General features: G+C 44.3%; 1 protein-coding gene and 1 pseudogene across 3 annotated transcripts in view; one reads left to right on the plus strand and one right to left on the minus strand.

The window, feature by feature from the left end:
• The window catches only part of MPP7 (MAGUK p55 scaffold protein 7), a 681,636-nt gene that overhangs the window by 578,370 nt on the left and 87,109 nt on the right, over positions 1–16,157 (minus strand). The gene's annotated exons all lie outside the window — the stretch shown is intronic.
• On the plus strand, positions 8,057–8,175 carry LOC134930912 (5S ribosomal RNA; annotated as a pseudogene).

Raw genomic sequence — 16,157 nt, forward strand, 5'->3', positions numbered from 1 at the left:
TCCTCTCTGTACAAGTCCACAAAACCTCACATATTTTATCTTCCAACATTGCTGGGTGATCATATCATACAACCCATTAAGAACCTAGCAATCTGGTGGACCATTATGCAATAGGTAGCATCTATCCTTGTGTATCAATGCCTATTTCCCTATAGATTGTAAGCTTGTGAGCAGGCCTTCCTACCTCTATGTCTGTATGTTTTTGCCCAGTTTTGTTCTATAACTGTTCTATTTGTAAAGCGCAACGGAATATGATGTGCTATATAAAAGACTGCTAATACTAAATAATAATAATAATGCACATGTGAGGACAGTGTGTAGCTGTCACGATACTCCAACTGGCTTCCAGCTTATTAATGGCAAGGTTCTGAGTGATTTAGAAGTTATTCTGGACACATACTGTACATGAAGGGACACCTGGAGACTGACTTGAAGGGTTTAGTATGAAATACCTATAATCAAAATCCCAACAGTCAAAATGCCGACAACATTTGACCAAAGGTCAAAATACCAACATGTAAAATACCAACATTTAAATGTTGACAAGTCAAAAAGTCGACTGATTTCTTTTTAAAAATTTGTGTGTATGTCAACATAGCTCAACATCGACACCGTATAAGGGTACCGCTGCCTCACTGCGCTCGGTACACTATTATATTCCCCCGCCAGGTCCACTGGGATGGTAAAGTATGAACAAGTCGGTTTCAATGAAAAAAAATCATGAAAAATTAATGTCGACTTTTTGACCTGCCGAGATTTTAAATGTCGGTATTTTGACTGTAGGTAAATCGACAGCATCCCAACTTGAATGTGACTGTAGCTGCTCATTGATTGGTGCAATCCTTTCTGGATGGTTTTATCAAGTGTCCAATTTTCAATGAACTTTATTATAGGTGTGGCTAATAAATACAAAGTCTTTGTATATTAGAAAATGATTTTATATATGGACATTTTGTTTTATAATGCTGTTTGCTTGGTCTGCACTGCTTTTGTACTGTATTGTTAGCTTTAATTTTATTTGTATGCTTAAATATGAAATAATCACCATGCACATGCTACCTCGGCTTTCTAGGTTCTCTAATATATATATATATATATATATATATATATATATATATATATATATACATATATACATATATACATACATACATATAAACCTTAAGGTAAATAATAAAGGATCCAGCAACGTACACAGAATTACTGCAGCAGGGGAGAGGAATAGTAACTTGTGACAGAGACATTAGATCAGCAATTCCCATCCAACATATCAGGACAGGTCATATCTGCCAACACTGCCGACTGGAAACATCAGATAAAATGGGTCACATCGCCAATCAACCGAGCCATGGCAATTAAGGCGAGATCAGTACACAGTTCAACAGGCTGCAATTCTGGCCACAGAAAATTCCCAGTCAGCAAGTGTGATGTGTGTCTGTTGAATGCTTGACGCGACTAGTGGTGCGAATATTGTGGAAATAGCTTTATGTTTTGCAGTGGGATACAAAAGTGAGTTACAATATAATTTGAAACAGGGCTGGAAAAAAAATATTGAAAAAAAAATAAAAAATACATAAATACAAAAGTTTTTTGTTTAAACTTTTTTTTATTTTTGTGTCAATGTTTTAATGGAAAAAAATGTAATCATGTATTAGAAAACTTGATCAACCATGTTTTAATGCTTTCTAACATTAATGATGTTATTAGATTTGATTTGATTTATTTTACATCATTCAGTAAAGCGTATTAGTCCTATTACTTCTGAATATAAGTAGATAGACTAAACATTAATACATACAGAGTACACTTAGTACAAGTTAAGCATTAGTCCTACTTATTACTTGTTATAATTAAGTAAATCGTAATAGTAATACAAAATAGAAAATGCAAAAGCACTTTTCAGAGAAACACACATACAAGGAGGCGTTAAGCATTATCACTGGACATGCCACTGGCATTAAACATTTTGAATAAAAACACTAGTTTGTTAGTAGAATATGCTTTTTTTAATAAGTCACAGCATAAAAAAACCCAGAGGGTTTTAAAAACAAAAAACATAAACCATTTGGTTTCAACCAGCCAACTCGGACTTGATAATAAATGAATTAATTGTTCGAATCTCAAATAAATTGAAATCTGATTTTATCACAACGTTAAACCATTAATGTTACAAAGAAAAATCATACAGCATCTATGTCCAATGAATGTTGGAAACCTCTGCACTACCTGTTGTTGAACCAAATAACCATATGGGTTTAGTATGAAATACCTACAATCAAAATACCGACAACAATTGACAGACGGTCAAAATCCAGACAAGGTCAAAATACAGACATTTAAAATGTCGACAGGTCAAAAAGCCGACACAGGTGTTTCTTCTTTTTGGGGGGTGTACACTATTATATTCCCCCTCCAGGTCCACTGGGATGGTAAAGTATGAACCAGTCAGTTTCAATGAAAAAAAAACATGGAAAACTTTTTGACCTGTCGACATTTTAAAAGTCGCTATTATGACCTTGTCGGTATTTTAAATGTCTGTATTTTGACCATGTCGGGATTATGACCTTGTCTGGATTTTGACCGTCAGCCAATGGTTGTCGGGATTTAGACTGTAGGTCAGTGTTTTTCAACAGGTGTGCCGCGGCACACTAGTGTGCCGCGAGGGATTGCCAGGTGTGCCGCCATCGCCCGACCCACCAGGGACCCTCCGCGCCGCTAGAGACCCGCCGCTGCCGCCAGCCAGAGGTGCCCTCCGCGCCGCTAGAGACCCGCCGCTGCCGCCAGATGACTTCCGACTTTACTAACCCAGTGCACGGGTAGCACAGCGCTACACTTCCGTGAGAGCAAGCCTGTTTTCACGGAAGTGCAGCGCAATGCTACCCAGGCCGTCACATTCATGTCTGCCCGCCCACTGCTGCTCCTCGCTCCGTGCTGCCTGCTGTCACTTCTCCCCACTGAGAGGGAAATATTTCAGGTTCCCTTTGTACAGGTACTGTGTATCTGTATATCAAAATATATATATTATTAATCTGTGTAATTACAGTGGGTGGGGGCAGGCAGGCAATGTGTGGAATTATGGGGGGGGCAGGTCTGTAGCATTACTATGGAGGGCAGGTGTGTGGTGTGTGGCATTACTGGGGGGCAGGTGTGTGTCATTATTATGGGGGCAGGTGTGTATAAGTACTATGGGGCGGGTGTGTATAATTACTATGGGGCAGGCGTGTATAATTACTATGGGGGCAGGTGTGTATAATTAATATGGGGGTAGGTGTGTGGCATTACTATAAATCTGTATTATTACAGTGGGAGCTAATGTGTGGTATTACTGTGGGGGCAAATGTGTGGCACTACTGGGGGGGGCAATGTGTTCAATTACTGCAGGAACCAATGTGTGTGTTTTATCCCCGTGTAGACCAATGTGTGGGGTTTTTTTGTGGGGGGGGGGGGGGGGGGGGGGAGTGTTACTGGTGGTGTGCCTTGGCAATTTTAAGATCTTGGCTGGTGTGCCGCAACTTGAAAAAGGTTGAAAATCACTGCTGTAGGTAAAATTGACCGCATCCCAACCATATATATTGCGAACATATTGAACGTCGGTCATTAATAGAGAAAAAGCAAAAACAATGCAGAAACACCAGGCAACAGCATAGTGTAGATACTTACATATTACAATCACTAAAAAATGGGCTAAAATAACATCATGATAATCAAAAAAGCATTTAGGAGCTGGTACGCTGAACATTCGCCTGTTTGCAGAGTGTTTGTTGTATATACTTACACTGCATATGCATCGGAACTCCAAAAAGCACCTGTTAGGAGGCATATTATTTGCACATAGTATGGGGCAGGGGCAAAGTGCATAGAGGATGATGACTTAGCAAACCAGGCGTACACATGCAGGCAGTTGCATCTCTAGATGCATATAACTCTGTATACTGGAGCATAATATGGAGCAACATATACACATTATTTACTTACAATCAACATCAGCCCTCTTAGCTATAAGACTAATATTTCATTCAACTGTAAAAAAAAGGCAGTACACACATACACCTGCACTTGCTTGTGGTAGACCGCTGCATGAACTATTACCAGGTTTAGGCACTGATTCAGAGATGGACACAGTAATACAGCTGCTGTGACTATGCTAAAATATGCCAATGCTGCAGTATGCTTTCTTGTGTAAACAGACGCCCCCTGCAAGCTTCTGTGATCCGCTGCTGCATCCGAAGCGGCAGCATTGGATCACTCTGCGTGAACACGGGTTATCTAAGTAATCCCAGCAACTGTGATCTGCTGCTGCATCTGAAGAAGCAGCATCGGATCACTCTGCGTGAACATGAATCTGAGTAATCCCGGCTTCTGCATCCAAAGATACAGCATTGGATCACTCTGCGTGAACATGGGTCATCTGAGTAATCCTCAGGTTACTTGGGATGCCCGGTGTTTTCAAGTAGCTGGACACAGCAACTGTCCTCGGCACGCCCAGAAAAGGGGCCTGACACACCGATCGCGTTTGTGTACATCTCCGATTCTGGCACTTAGAGTCTACAATCATTAGGTCGACAGTAAATGGTCAACAGTGGAAAAGTCGACAAAGTCATTTGGCCGAGCTATGAAAGGTTGACACTGGAAAAGGTTGACCGGTACAAAAGATTGACATCGGAAATGGTTGACACAAAAAAGGTAGACTTAATTTGCTTTTTGTATAGTTTTCGCCGTCTCAGCATGTAGACCCCCAATTAGTGCGCCGCCTCCCCTCACATGACTCGCCGCTTTGGGCTAGGTGCCTCACTCCGCTACCGCTGCGCTTGGTACTGGTTATTCCTCTCAATCATAATCCACGTGAATGGTAAAGTATGAAAAGGAGAAAAAAAATGAAAACAAACTAAAAAAAACAACTCATGTTAACCATTGCAATGTCAACAATTTGAACCAGTCGACAATAAGCACTTTCGACCTTTCACAGGTCGACCTAATGCATGTGGACCATATCGTGTCGACCTATTGACACTGTAGATGTATAGACTGCATACCCACCTGTCAGGGTTCTGTTTGATCTCATGAAAAAGATTTAGGGGGACATTTACTAAGCAGTGAATAGAGCGGAGAAGTTAGCCAGTGGAGAAGTTGCCCATGGCTACCAATCAGCAGCTCTGTATAATATTATAGTATGCAAATTATAGATGTTACTTCAGTGCTGATTGGTTGCCATGGGCACTTCTCCACTGGCTCACTTCTCCGCTCTTATCACTGCTTAGTAAATGTCCCCCTTAGTGGTCTATTTACTAAACCTTGGATGGAGATAAAGTGGACGGGGATCGAGTACCAGCCAAACGGCTCCTAACTGTCATTTTTCAAACCCAGCCTGTGACATGGCAGTTAGGAGCTGTTTGGCTGGTACTTTATCTCTATCCAGTTTATCTCCATCCAAGGCTTAGTAAATAGGGTCTGGGACTCCAGGTCGACAACAAAAAAGGTCGACACCTTAGGTCGACGCCAATTGTTCGACACCATATGCCGACATGGACGAAAGGTCGACATGGGCAAAAGGTCGACATGGAAAAGGGTCGACATGAGTTTTTTATGTGTGTTTTTTGTGTCGTTTTCTTCGTAGAGTGACCGGGAACCCCAATTAGTGCACCGCGTCCCCTCGCATGGCGGCATGGTGCCTTCGCTCGGCACAGATTACCGCTCCAATCGTAGTCCACGTGGATCGTTAAGTATGAAAAGGTTCCAAAAAAGAAAAAATTCGTGAAAAACTCATGTCGACCCTTTTCCATGTCGACCTTGTTCCTGTCGACCTTTTGTCCATGTCGACCTAAGGTGTCGACCTAAGGTGTGTCGACCTTTTTGTTGTCGACATGGAGTCCGGATACCTAGTAAATAGACCCCTTAGTGCATTATGCCTCTTGATAACAGGAGTCTGACACAGAAAAGAGAAAATCCAACCACAACAAGGATATAATCAATAAAGTGGTTTTGCAGTATATGTGTAAATTGAAACAGAATTAAACAAAAGAGTATTACGATACACAAAAGTGCATGCTGTAGATTCGAGTGCCAGAGTGTTGCCCTGTGTTATTGCTTCCTATAGACCAGGCATTCCCAACCACAGTCCTCAAGGCACACCAACAGTGCAGGTTTTAATGATATCCAGGTTGCAGCACAGATGGTTAAATCAAAACAACTGAGCTACTAATTAAATCACCTGTGCTGAAGCCTGGATATTGCTGAAACCTGCACGGTTATAGGCCCTACACACTGGCAGATAAAACAGAACGATGTGAACGTTCGTTCATATCGTGTGTGTAGGCACCAACGATTAACGATGTGCGGCCCCACACTCGTTAATCGTTGGTGCCTTGTCGCTTATGCATGCAGACCAATATGGATGAGATTGTCCATATTAGCGTGCAGTGCTATGGAGCCGGGTGGAGTGAAGAATCTTCACTCCCCCCCCCCCCCGTCACCTCCCCACCGCCGACGGGTCGCCTGTCGGCCGTATCCGCCGTCGGGCAGCTCGGCGGTGGATCGGTATGTGTGTAGGGCCCTTTAGTGTGCCTTGAGGACCGTGGTTGGGAATGCCTGCTATAGACCATGGGTCTTCAACCTGCAGCCCTCCAGCTGCTGTGGAATTACACATCCAGGCATGCCCTGCCACAGTTTTGCTATTAAGGCATGCTAAAACGGAGACAGGGCATGCTGGGATATGTAGTTCCACCGCAGCTGGAGGGCTGCAGGTAAAGATCCATGCTATAGACTACCCTGATGTTACTGATTTCTGAACAATAGCATTCATATTCTGATACTCAGACTACAAACTAGTGTTCGGGGGTATGGGTCGTTGGGTCGACCCAACTTAGGTCGACACTCATTAGGTCGACCACTGAAAGCCGACATGTACTAGGTCGACACAAGGTTTTTGGGGTTTTTTACGTTTTTTGGTGTTTTCTCCGTAAAGTGACGGGGAACCCAAATTAGTGCATAATGGAGGGTCGGTAGTGTGTGAGGGGTTTAAAAACCCTGCTGTCGTTACCATTTGGGTACGCACAGCTCATTCGCTGCCAACTAACGACAGCAGGGTTTTTAAACCCCTCACACACTACCGACTATGAGATCCCGGAAGTGAACAAGCCCAACGGGCGAAACGCGTTTTCCACGGACTACAGCGTGGGACCAGTCCTTGGAGGACCCTCCATTATCTTCTAATTCCTTATCCTGACACCTGAGTATCACCTTTTCTACCTGTATTTCCTATGTGCAATTTAGATCTTAATGTGCAATTTAGATCTTGATGCTTATTTCTATAGGTGCCTTTTTTGCATTAAGCATATCCACCTGCGCTGCATACCATGCAGTTAGGATTTCTTTTGCTTCTTACAACATTATAATCCCACATATTGCAGGCTAATATTGTTGGCAGATGTGCTCATTATATTTGGCACACTACTCAATACTGCATGGTGCATACTGAGGATCTCTCATGCATGTTACAGTTTGATAAACCTATGGATTGCAGATCATTACAACTGCAATAGGTGGACTTTCTTGGCACACCAACTAATATTATAAGCCTGCATTTGGAATTTTTGTGCACAATATAGTCCTATAACCCTATAGTTTGCAGGATATACTTATTATATTTTCTGTACACATTGTTCCATTCCCCATGTATGCAGGGCGTTATACACTTTAGGTTGTTTTGCTCAAAACAATGCTTTTTTGCCTTGCACAGAAAGGAATACAGATGTGCAAACTACACTCATTTATATGAATTTACCTGACGCTGCATAATTTGTAACGAGTTTTCTTTCCTTTAGGGAAAGTAACCACTAGTCTAACTTCAAAATTAAAATTTTTCTCCCCTCCCCCCCCCCCTTTTTTTCACTGCTTACTAAATTTCTCATCCACGATCCTAGGATGTACTTTGCCACTGAGTGACAACTGTTTCACCCTGCCTAACGTGGAAAGCACATCTACACACTATTTGGCCTTATCTGTCTAAATCTCTACTCTACCATCTTTATATAGGTGCACTCTCATTGGTAGATAGCCTCTCTACTATCATACCACGCTGCTAATGCCCGATCTCGTCCGTTCTTGGAAGCTAAACAGCGTCGGGCCGGGTCAGTACCTTGAGAGGAGACTCCCTGGGAATACCTGGTGTTGTAGAGTAGGGACTATTCCCCTTCATTTGAAGGGTGGACACCAACAGCAGTATCACCACTATTTGTTTCCTATCAAAAACTTCTCTCTATCCTTGCCGCGTCTAAAATATGTTAATACAGATATTTCAAAGTTTGCACAATATGGAATAACAGGTGAATACTCATTTGCATAGTATTAACCAGATTCAAGTGGTTCTCTAAAACACATTATTGACCTCCTTGGTCGGTCTCATTAATACAGATTATCTGTACTGGTCAGGAGAAACGGGTGTCAGACTATCAAGTGTCTGCAGCCTTTCTAATCCTTTTCGTGTGATTAACAGACCAGAACATTTTATATTTTCTCACGTCTTTCGTATAAGTTTACACTTTCTCTTGGATCGTAGAGGGGTTATAATATATTTTTTTTAATTGTTGACCAATAAAAATAAGTTTTAATATTACCAATAATCGAAGATTTCCTTCAAGAGTGCGCCCACACAAGAGCTTTCTCTTTCTCCTTTTGTTAGTAGCGATAAATTATTGTAAGGGAATAGAATTTAGGAGTCCAAGGGAAAAATGTAATAGCCGGTGAGATACAGGCATCTTTACTGTTCCGCGAGTCGGCCAGATGTTTTAAAGCAGCAGTAACTTAAAATTCAAACAAACATTATTTTTCCATTAAAATTATATACTACAGGTTGAGTATCCCATATCCAAATATTCCGAAATGCGGAATATTCCGAAATACGGACTTTTTTGACTGAGAGTGAGATAGTGAAACCTTTGTTTTTTGATGGCTCAATGTACACAAACTTTGTTTGATACACAAAGTTATTAAAGATATTGTATTAAATGACCTTCAGGCTGTGTGTATAAGGTGTATATGAAATATAAACGAATTGTGTGAATATACACTCACTTTGTTTAATGCACAAAGTTACAAAAAATATTGGCTAAAATGACCTTCAGGCTGTGTGTATAAGGTGTATATGAAACATAAATGCATTCAGTGCTTAGATTTAGGTCCCATCACCATGATAATAAGAATTTACTTACCGATAATTCTATTTCTCGGAGTCCGTAGTGGATGCTGGGGTTCCTGAAAGGACCATGGGGGATAGCGGCTCCGCAGGAGACAGGGCACAAAAAGTAAAGCTTTAGGATCAGGTGGTGTGCACTGGCTCCTCCCCCTATGACCCTCCTCCAAGCCTCAGTTAGGTACTGTGCCCGGACGAGCGTACACAATAAGGAAGGATTTATGAATCCCGGGTAAGACTCATACCAGCCACACCCATCACACTGTACAACCTGTGATCTGAACCCAGTTAACAGTATGATAACAGCGGAGCCTCTGAAAAGATGGCTCACAACAATAATAACCCGATTTTTGTAACTATGTACAAGTAATGCAGATAATCCGCACTTGGGATGGGCGCCCAGCATCCACTACGGACTCCGAGAAATAGAATTATCGGTAAGTAAATTCTTATTTTCTCTATCGTCCTAGTGGATGCTGGGGTTCCTGAAAGGACCATGGGGATTATACCAAAGCTCCCAAACGGGCGGGAGAGTGCGGATGACTCTGCAGCACCGAATGAGAGAACTCCAGGTCCTCCTTAGCCAGGGTATCAAATTTGTAGGATTTTACAAACGTGTTTGCCCCTGACTAAATAGCCGCTCGGCAAAGTTGTAAAGCCGAGACCCCTCGGGCAGCCGCCCAAGATGAGCCCACCTTCCTTGTGGAATGGGCATTTACATATTTTGGCTGTGGCAGGCCTGCCACAGAATGTGCAAGCTGAATTGTATTACACATCCAACTAGCAAAAGTCTGCTTAAAAGCAAGAGCACCCAGTTTGTTGGGTGCATACAGGATAACAGCAAGTCAGTTTTCCTGACTCCAGCCGTCCTGGAACCTATATTTTCAGGGCCCTGACCACATCTAGCAACTTGGAGTCCTCCAAGTCCCTAGTAGGCGCAAGACACCACAATAAGCTGGTTCAGGTGAAACACTGACACCACCTTAGGGAGAGAACTGGGGACGAGTCCGCAGCTCTGCCCTGTCCGAATGGACAAACAGATATGGGCTTTTTTGAGAAAAAAAAAAAAAACCACCAATTTGACACTCGCCTGGTCCAGGCCAGGTCCAAGAGCATGTTCACTTTTCATGTGAGATGCTTCAAATCCACAGATTTGACTGGTTTTAAACCAATGTGTTTTGAGGAATCCCAGAACTACGTTGAGATCCCACAGTGCCACTGGAGGCACAAAAGGGGGTTGTATATGCAATACTCCCTTGACAAACTTCTGGACTTCAGGAACTGAAGCCAATTCTTTCTGGAAGAAAAATCGACAGGGCCGAAATTTGAACCTTAATGGACCCCAATTTGAGGCCCATAGACACTCCTGTTTGCAAGAAATGCAGGAATCGACCGAGTTGAAATTTCTTCGTGGGGCCTTTCTGGCCTCACACCACGCAACATATTTTCGCCACATGTGGTGATAATGTTGTGCGGTCACCTCCTTTCTGGCTTTGACCAGGGTAGGAATGACCTCTTCCTGAATGCCTTTTCCCTTAGGATCCGGCGTTCCACCGCCATGCCGTCAAACGCAGCTGCGGTAAGTCTTGGAACAGACATGGTACTTGCTGAAACAAGTCCCTTCTTAGCGGCAGAGGCCATAAGTCCTCTGTGAGCATCTCTTGAAGTTCCGGGTACCAAGTCCTTCTTGGCCAATCCGGAGCCATGAGTATAGTTCTTACTCCTCTACGTCTTATAATTCTCAGTACCTTAGGTATGAAAAGCAGAGGATGGAACACATACACCGACTGGTACACCCACGGTGTTACCAGAACGTCCACAGCTATTGCCTGAGGGTCTCTTAACCTGGCGCAATACCTGTCCCGTTTTTTGTTCAGACGGGACGCCATCATGTCCACCTTTGGTAATTCCCAACGGTTTACAATTATGTGGAAAACTTCCCCATGAAGTTCCCACTCTGCCGGGTGGAGGTCGTGCCTACTGAGGAAGTCTGCTTCCCAGTTTCCATTCCCGGAATGAAACACTGCTGACAGTGCTATCACATGATTTTCCGCCCAGCGAAAAGTCCTTGCAGTTTTTGCCACTGCCCTCCTGCTTCTTGTGCCGCCCTGTCTATTTACGTGGGCGACTGCCGTGATGTTTTATCCCACTGGATCAATACCGGCTGACCTTGAAGCAGAGGTATTGCTAAGCTTAGAGCATTATAAATTTACCCTTAGCTAAATTTATGTGGAGAAAAATCTCCAGACTTGATCACACTCCCTGGAAATTTTTTCCTTGTGTGACTGCTCCCCAGCCTCTCGGGCTGGCCTCCGTGGTCACCAACATCCAAAACTGAATGCCGAATCTGCGGCCCTCTAGAAGATGAGCACTCTGTAACCACCACAGGAGAGACACCCTTGTCCTTGGATATAGGGTTATCCGCTGATGCATCTGAAGATGCGATCCGGACCATTTGTCCAGCAGATCCCACTGAAAAGTTCTTGCATGAAATCTGCCGACTGGAATTGCTTCGAAGGAAGTCACCATTTTTTTACCATGGCCCTTGTGCAATGATGCACTGATTTTAGGAGGTTCCTGACTAGCTCGGATAACTCCCTGGCTTTCTCTTCCGGGAGAAACACCTTTTTCTGGACTGTGTCCAGAATCATCCCTAAGCACAGGAGACTTGTTGTCGGGATCAGCTGCGATTTTGGAATATTTAGAATCCACCCCTGCTGTTGTAACAGTATCCGAGATAGTGCTACTCCGACCTCCAACTGTTCCCTGGACTTTGCCCTTATCAGGAGATCGTCCAAGTAAGGGATAATTAAGACGCCTTTTCTTCGAAGAAGAACCATCATTTCGGCCATTACCTTGGTAAAGACCCGGGGTGCCGTAGACAATCCAAACGGCAGCGTCTGAAACTGATAGTGACAGTTCTGTACCACGAACCTGAGGTACCCTTAGTGATAAGGGCAAATTTGGGACATGGAGGTAAGCATCCCTGATGTCTCGGGACACCAGATAGTCCCCTTCTTCCCGGTTCGTTATCACTGCTCTGAGTGACTCCATCTTGATTTGAACCTTTGTAAGTGTTCAAAAAATTTTTTAGAATAAGTCTCACCTAGCCTTCTGGCTTCAGTACCACAATATAGTGTGGAATAATACCCCTTTTCTTGTAGTAGGAGGGGTAATTTAATTATCACCTGCTGGGAATACAGCTTGTGAATTTTTTTCCCATACTGCCTCCTTGTCGGAGGGAGACCTTGGTAAAGCAGACTTCAGGAGCCTGCGAAGGGGAAACGTCTCGACATTCCAATCTGTACCCCTGGGATACTACTTGTAGGATCCAGGGGTCCTGTACGGTCTCAGCGTCATGCTGAGAGCTTGTCAGAAGCGGTGGAAACGCTTCTGTTCCTGGGAATGGGCTGCCTGCTGCAGTCTTCTTCCCTTTCCTCTATCCCTGGGCAGATATGACTCTTATAGGGACGAAAGGACTGAAGCTGAAAAGACGGTGTCTTTTTCTGCAGAGATGTGACTTAGGGTAAAAACGGTGGATTTTCCAGCAGTTGCCGTGGCCACCAGGTCCGATGGACCGACCCCAAATAACTCCTCTTCCTTTATACGGCAATACACCTTTGTGCCGTTTGGAATCTGCATCACCTGACCACTGTCGTGTCCATAAACATCTTCTGGCAGATATGGACATCGCACTTACTCTTGATGCCAGAGTGCAAATATCCCTCTGTGCATCTCGCATATATAGAAATACATCCTTTAAATGCTCTATAGTCAATAAAATACTGTCCCTGTCAAGGGTATCAATATTTTTAGTCAGGGAATCCGACCAAGCCACCCCAGCACTGCACATCCAGGCTGAGGCGATCGCTGGCCGCAGTATAACACCAGCATGTGTGTATATACTTTTTATGATATTTTTCCAGCCTCCTGTCAGCTGGCTCCTTGAGGACGGCCCTATCTATAGACGGTACCGCCACTTGTTCTGATAAGCGTGTGAGCGCCTTATCCACCCTAAGGGGTGTTTCCCAACGCGCCCTAACTTCTGGCGGGAAAGGGTATACCGCCCATATTTTCTATCGGGGGGAACCCACGCATCATCACACACTTCATTTAATTTATCTGATTCAGGAAAAACTACGGTAGTTTTTTCACATCCCACATAATACCCTCTTTTGTGGTACTTGTAGTATCAGAAATATGTAACACCTCCTTCATTGCCCTTAACGTGTGGCCCTAATAAGGAATACGTTTGTTTATTCACCGTCGACACTGGATTCAGTGTCCCTGTCTGTGTCTGTGTCGACCGACTAAAGTAAACGGGCGTTTTAAAACCCCTGACGGTGTTTTTGAGACGTCTGGACCGGTACTAATTGTTTGTCGGCCGTCTCATGTCGTCAACCGACCTTGGCGCGTGTTGACATTATCACGTAATTCCCTAAATAAGCCATCCATTCCGGTGTCGACTCCCTAGAGAGTGACATCACCATTACAGGCAATTGCTCCGCCTCCTCACCAACATCGTCCTCATACATGTCGACACACACGTACCGACACACAGCACACACACAGGGAATGCTCTGATAGAGGACAGGACCCCCTAGCCCTTTGGAGAGACAGAGGGAGAGTTTGCCAGCACACACCAAAAACGCTATAATTATATAGGGACAACCTTATATAAGTGTTTTCCCTTATAGCATCTTTTTTATATATTTCTAACGCCAAATTAGTGCCCCCCCTCTCTGTTTTAACCCTGTTTCTGTAGTGCAGTGCAGGGGAGAGCCTGGGAGCCTTCCCTCCAGCCTTTCTGTGAGGGAAAATGGCGCTGTGTGCTGAGGAGATAGGCCCCGCCCCTTTTTCGGCGGCCTCGTCTCCCGCTCTTAACGGATTCTGGCAGGGGTTAAATATCTCCATATAGCCCCCGGAGGCTATATGTGAGGTATTTTTAGCCAAAAAAGGTTTTCATTTGCCTCCCAGGGCGCCCCCCTCCCAGCGCCCTGCACCCTCAGTGACTGCCGTGTGAAGTGTGCTGAGAGGAAAATGGCGCACAGCTGCAGTGCTGTGCGCTACCTTAAGAAGACTGAGGAGTCTTCTGCCGCCGATTCTGGACCTCTTCTCGTTTCAGCATCTGCAAGGGGGCCGGCGGCGCGGCTCCGGTGACCATCCAGGCTGTACCTGTGATCGTCCCTCTGGAGCTGATGTCCAGTAGCCAAGAAGCCAATCCATCCTGCACGCAGGTGAGTTCACTTCTTCTCCCCTAAGTCCCTCGTTGCAGTGATCCTGTTGCCAGCAGGACTCACTGTAAAATAAAAAACCTAAGCTAAACTTTTCTAAGCAGCTCTTTAGGAGAGCCACCTAGATTGCACCCTTCTCGGCCGGGCACAAAAACCTAACTGAGGCTTGGAGGAGGGTCATAGGGGGAGGAGCCAGTGCACACCACCTGATCCTAAAGCTTTACTTTTTGTGCCCTGTCTCCTGCGGAGCCGCTATCCCCCATGGTCCTTTCAGGAACCCCAGCATCCACTAGGACGATAGAGAAATCTCATTATGGTATGCAATTATTCCAAAATACGGAAAAATCCGATATCCAAAATACCTCTGGTCCCAAGCATTTTGGATAAGGGATACTCAACCTGTACTTCAAAAAACTGGTCAGTCTCTTGGGATTCATGCCAGTGCCTGCATCTGCCAGGCTATTACATTTCATCCCAAGTCTAACTAGTTAAAAATGTGGGTATGGGTCGTTGGGTCGACCCAACTTAAGTTGACACTTACTAGATCGACCACTGAAGGTCGACGTGGGTGTTAGGTCGACAGGTCAAAAGGTCGACATGAGGTTTTTGCCTGTTTTTGGTGTTTTCTTCGTAAAGTGACGTGGAACCCAAATTAGTGCACCGTGTCCGTCCGCCATGCTTAGGGCTAGGTGCCTCGCTCCACTACCGCTTCGCTCGGCACAGATTACAGTTCCAATCGTAGTCCACGTGGATCATTAAGTATGAAAAAAAGCCAAAACATTTTTTTTTAAATGTGAAACATTCATGTTGACCTTTTGACTTGTCGACCTAGTACATGTCGACCTAACAGCCATGTCGACCTAAGTTGGGTCGACCTAACGACCGTATCCCATTGTTCAGTTACTGCTTTGTAATAACGTACGAGCATGTAACCACTGCTCCATGGACATATCCCCACCGTCACATAATTGTAGATTGACAGCACTGCTCTGTAACCCACAATGTGAATCTCTCATTTCTCCAGTGAAAAGCAAGCATCTGACTGGTAGGACTGGGATAGTAGACAGCGCAATTGTCAATACGGCATTACATTACTACACAGGTTCTCAAACTCGGTCCTCAGGACCCCACACAGTGCATGTTTTCAAGGTCTCCTCACAGAATTACAAGTGTAATAATTAGCTCCACCTGTGGACCTTTTAAAATGTGTCTGTGAGTAATTAATACACCTGTGCACCTGCTGGGTTACCTGCAAAACATGCACTGTGTGGGGTCCTGAGGACCGAGTTTGAGAACCCCTGCATTATTATGTAAAACCCTTATATTCCATTTAAACTGAGCCACTTCCAAATCATATGAAAGTGCGCCCCATTCCCTGAGCTCACTGGAGGCAGGCACATTCTGGGATTACCTAGCTCAGTAGCAGTATCCGTAATGTTACCAGGCAGAAAATAGGATGTATTGGAAAGTTAGTTCATCACAAAAACAGCTGCCTACAAAGTGTATAATGTAATGATGCACAATAATAAATGCAATCATACACACATACAGTTCTGCCTAGTCCATACATTTCACTGAACATCTGAAGACATAGCTGAATTACTTGACGTCCCTTGGACAATACACTGGAATGGCTTTTCTGCAGCATGAGAATTATACACATGCCATCTACAAGGTGTGGTGCTCAGGACTGTCTGTTATAGCGTTGGTTTATGGGCTTGTCTACACTTGATATT

The sequence above is a fragment of the Pseudophryne corroboree genome, chromosome 5, assembly GCF_028390025.1.
Source record: "Pseudophryne corroboree isolate aPseCor3 chromosome 5, aPseCor3.hap2, whole genome shotgun sequence".
In the NCBI taxonomy this organism is placed as follows: domain Eukaryota; kingdom Metazoa; phylum Chordata; class Amphibia; order Anura; family Myobatrachidae; genus Pseudophryne; species Pseudophryne corroboree.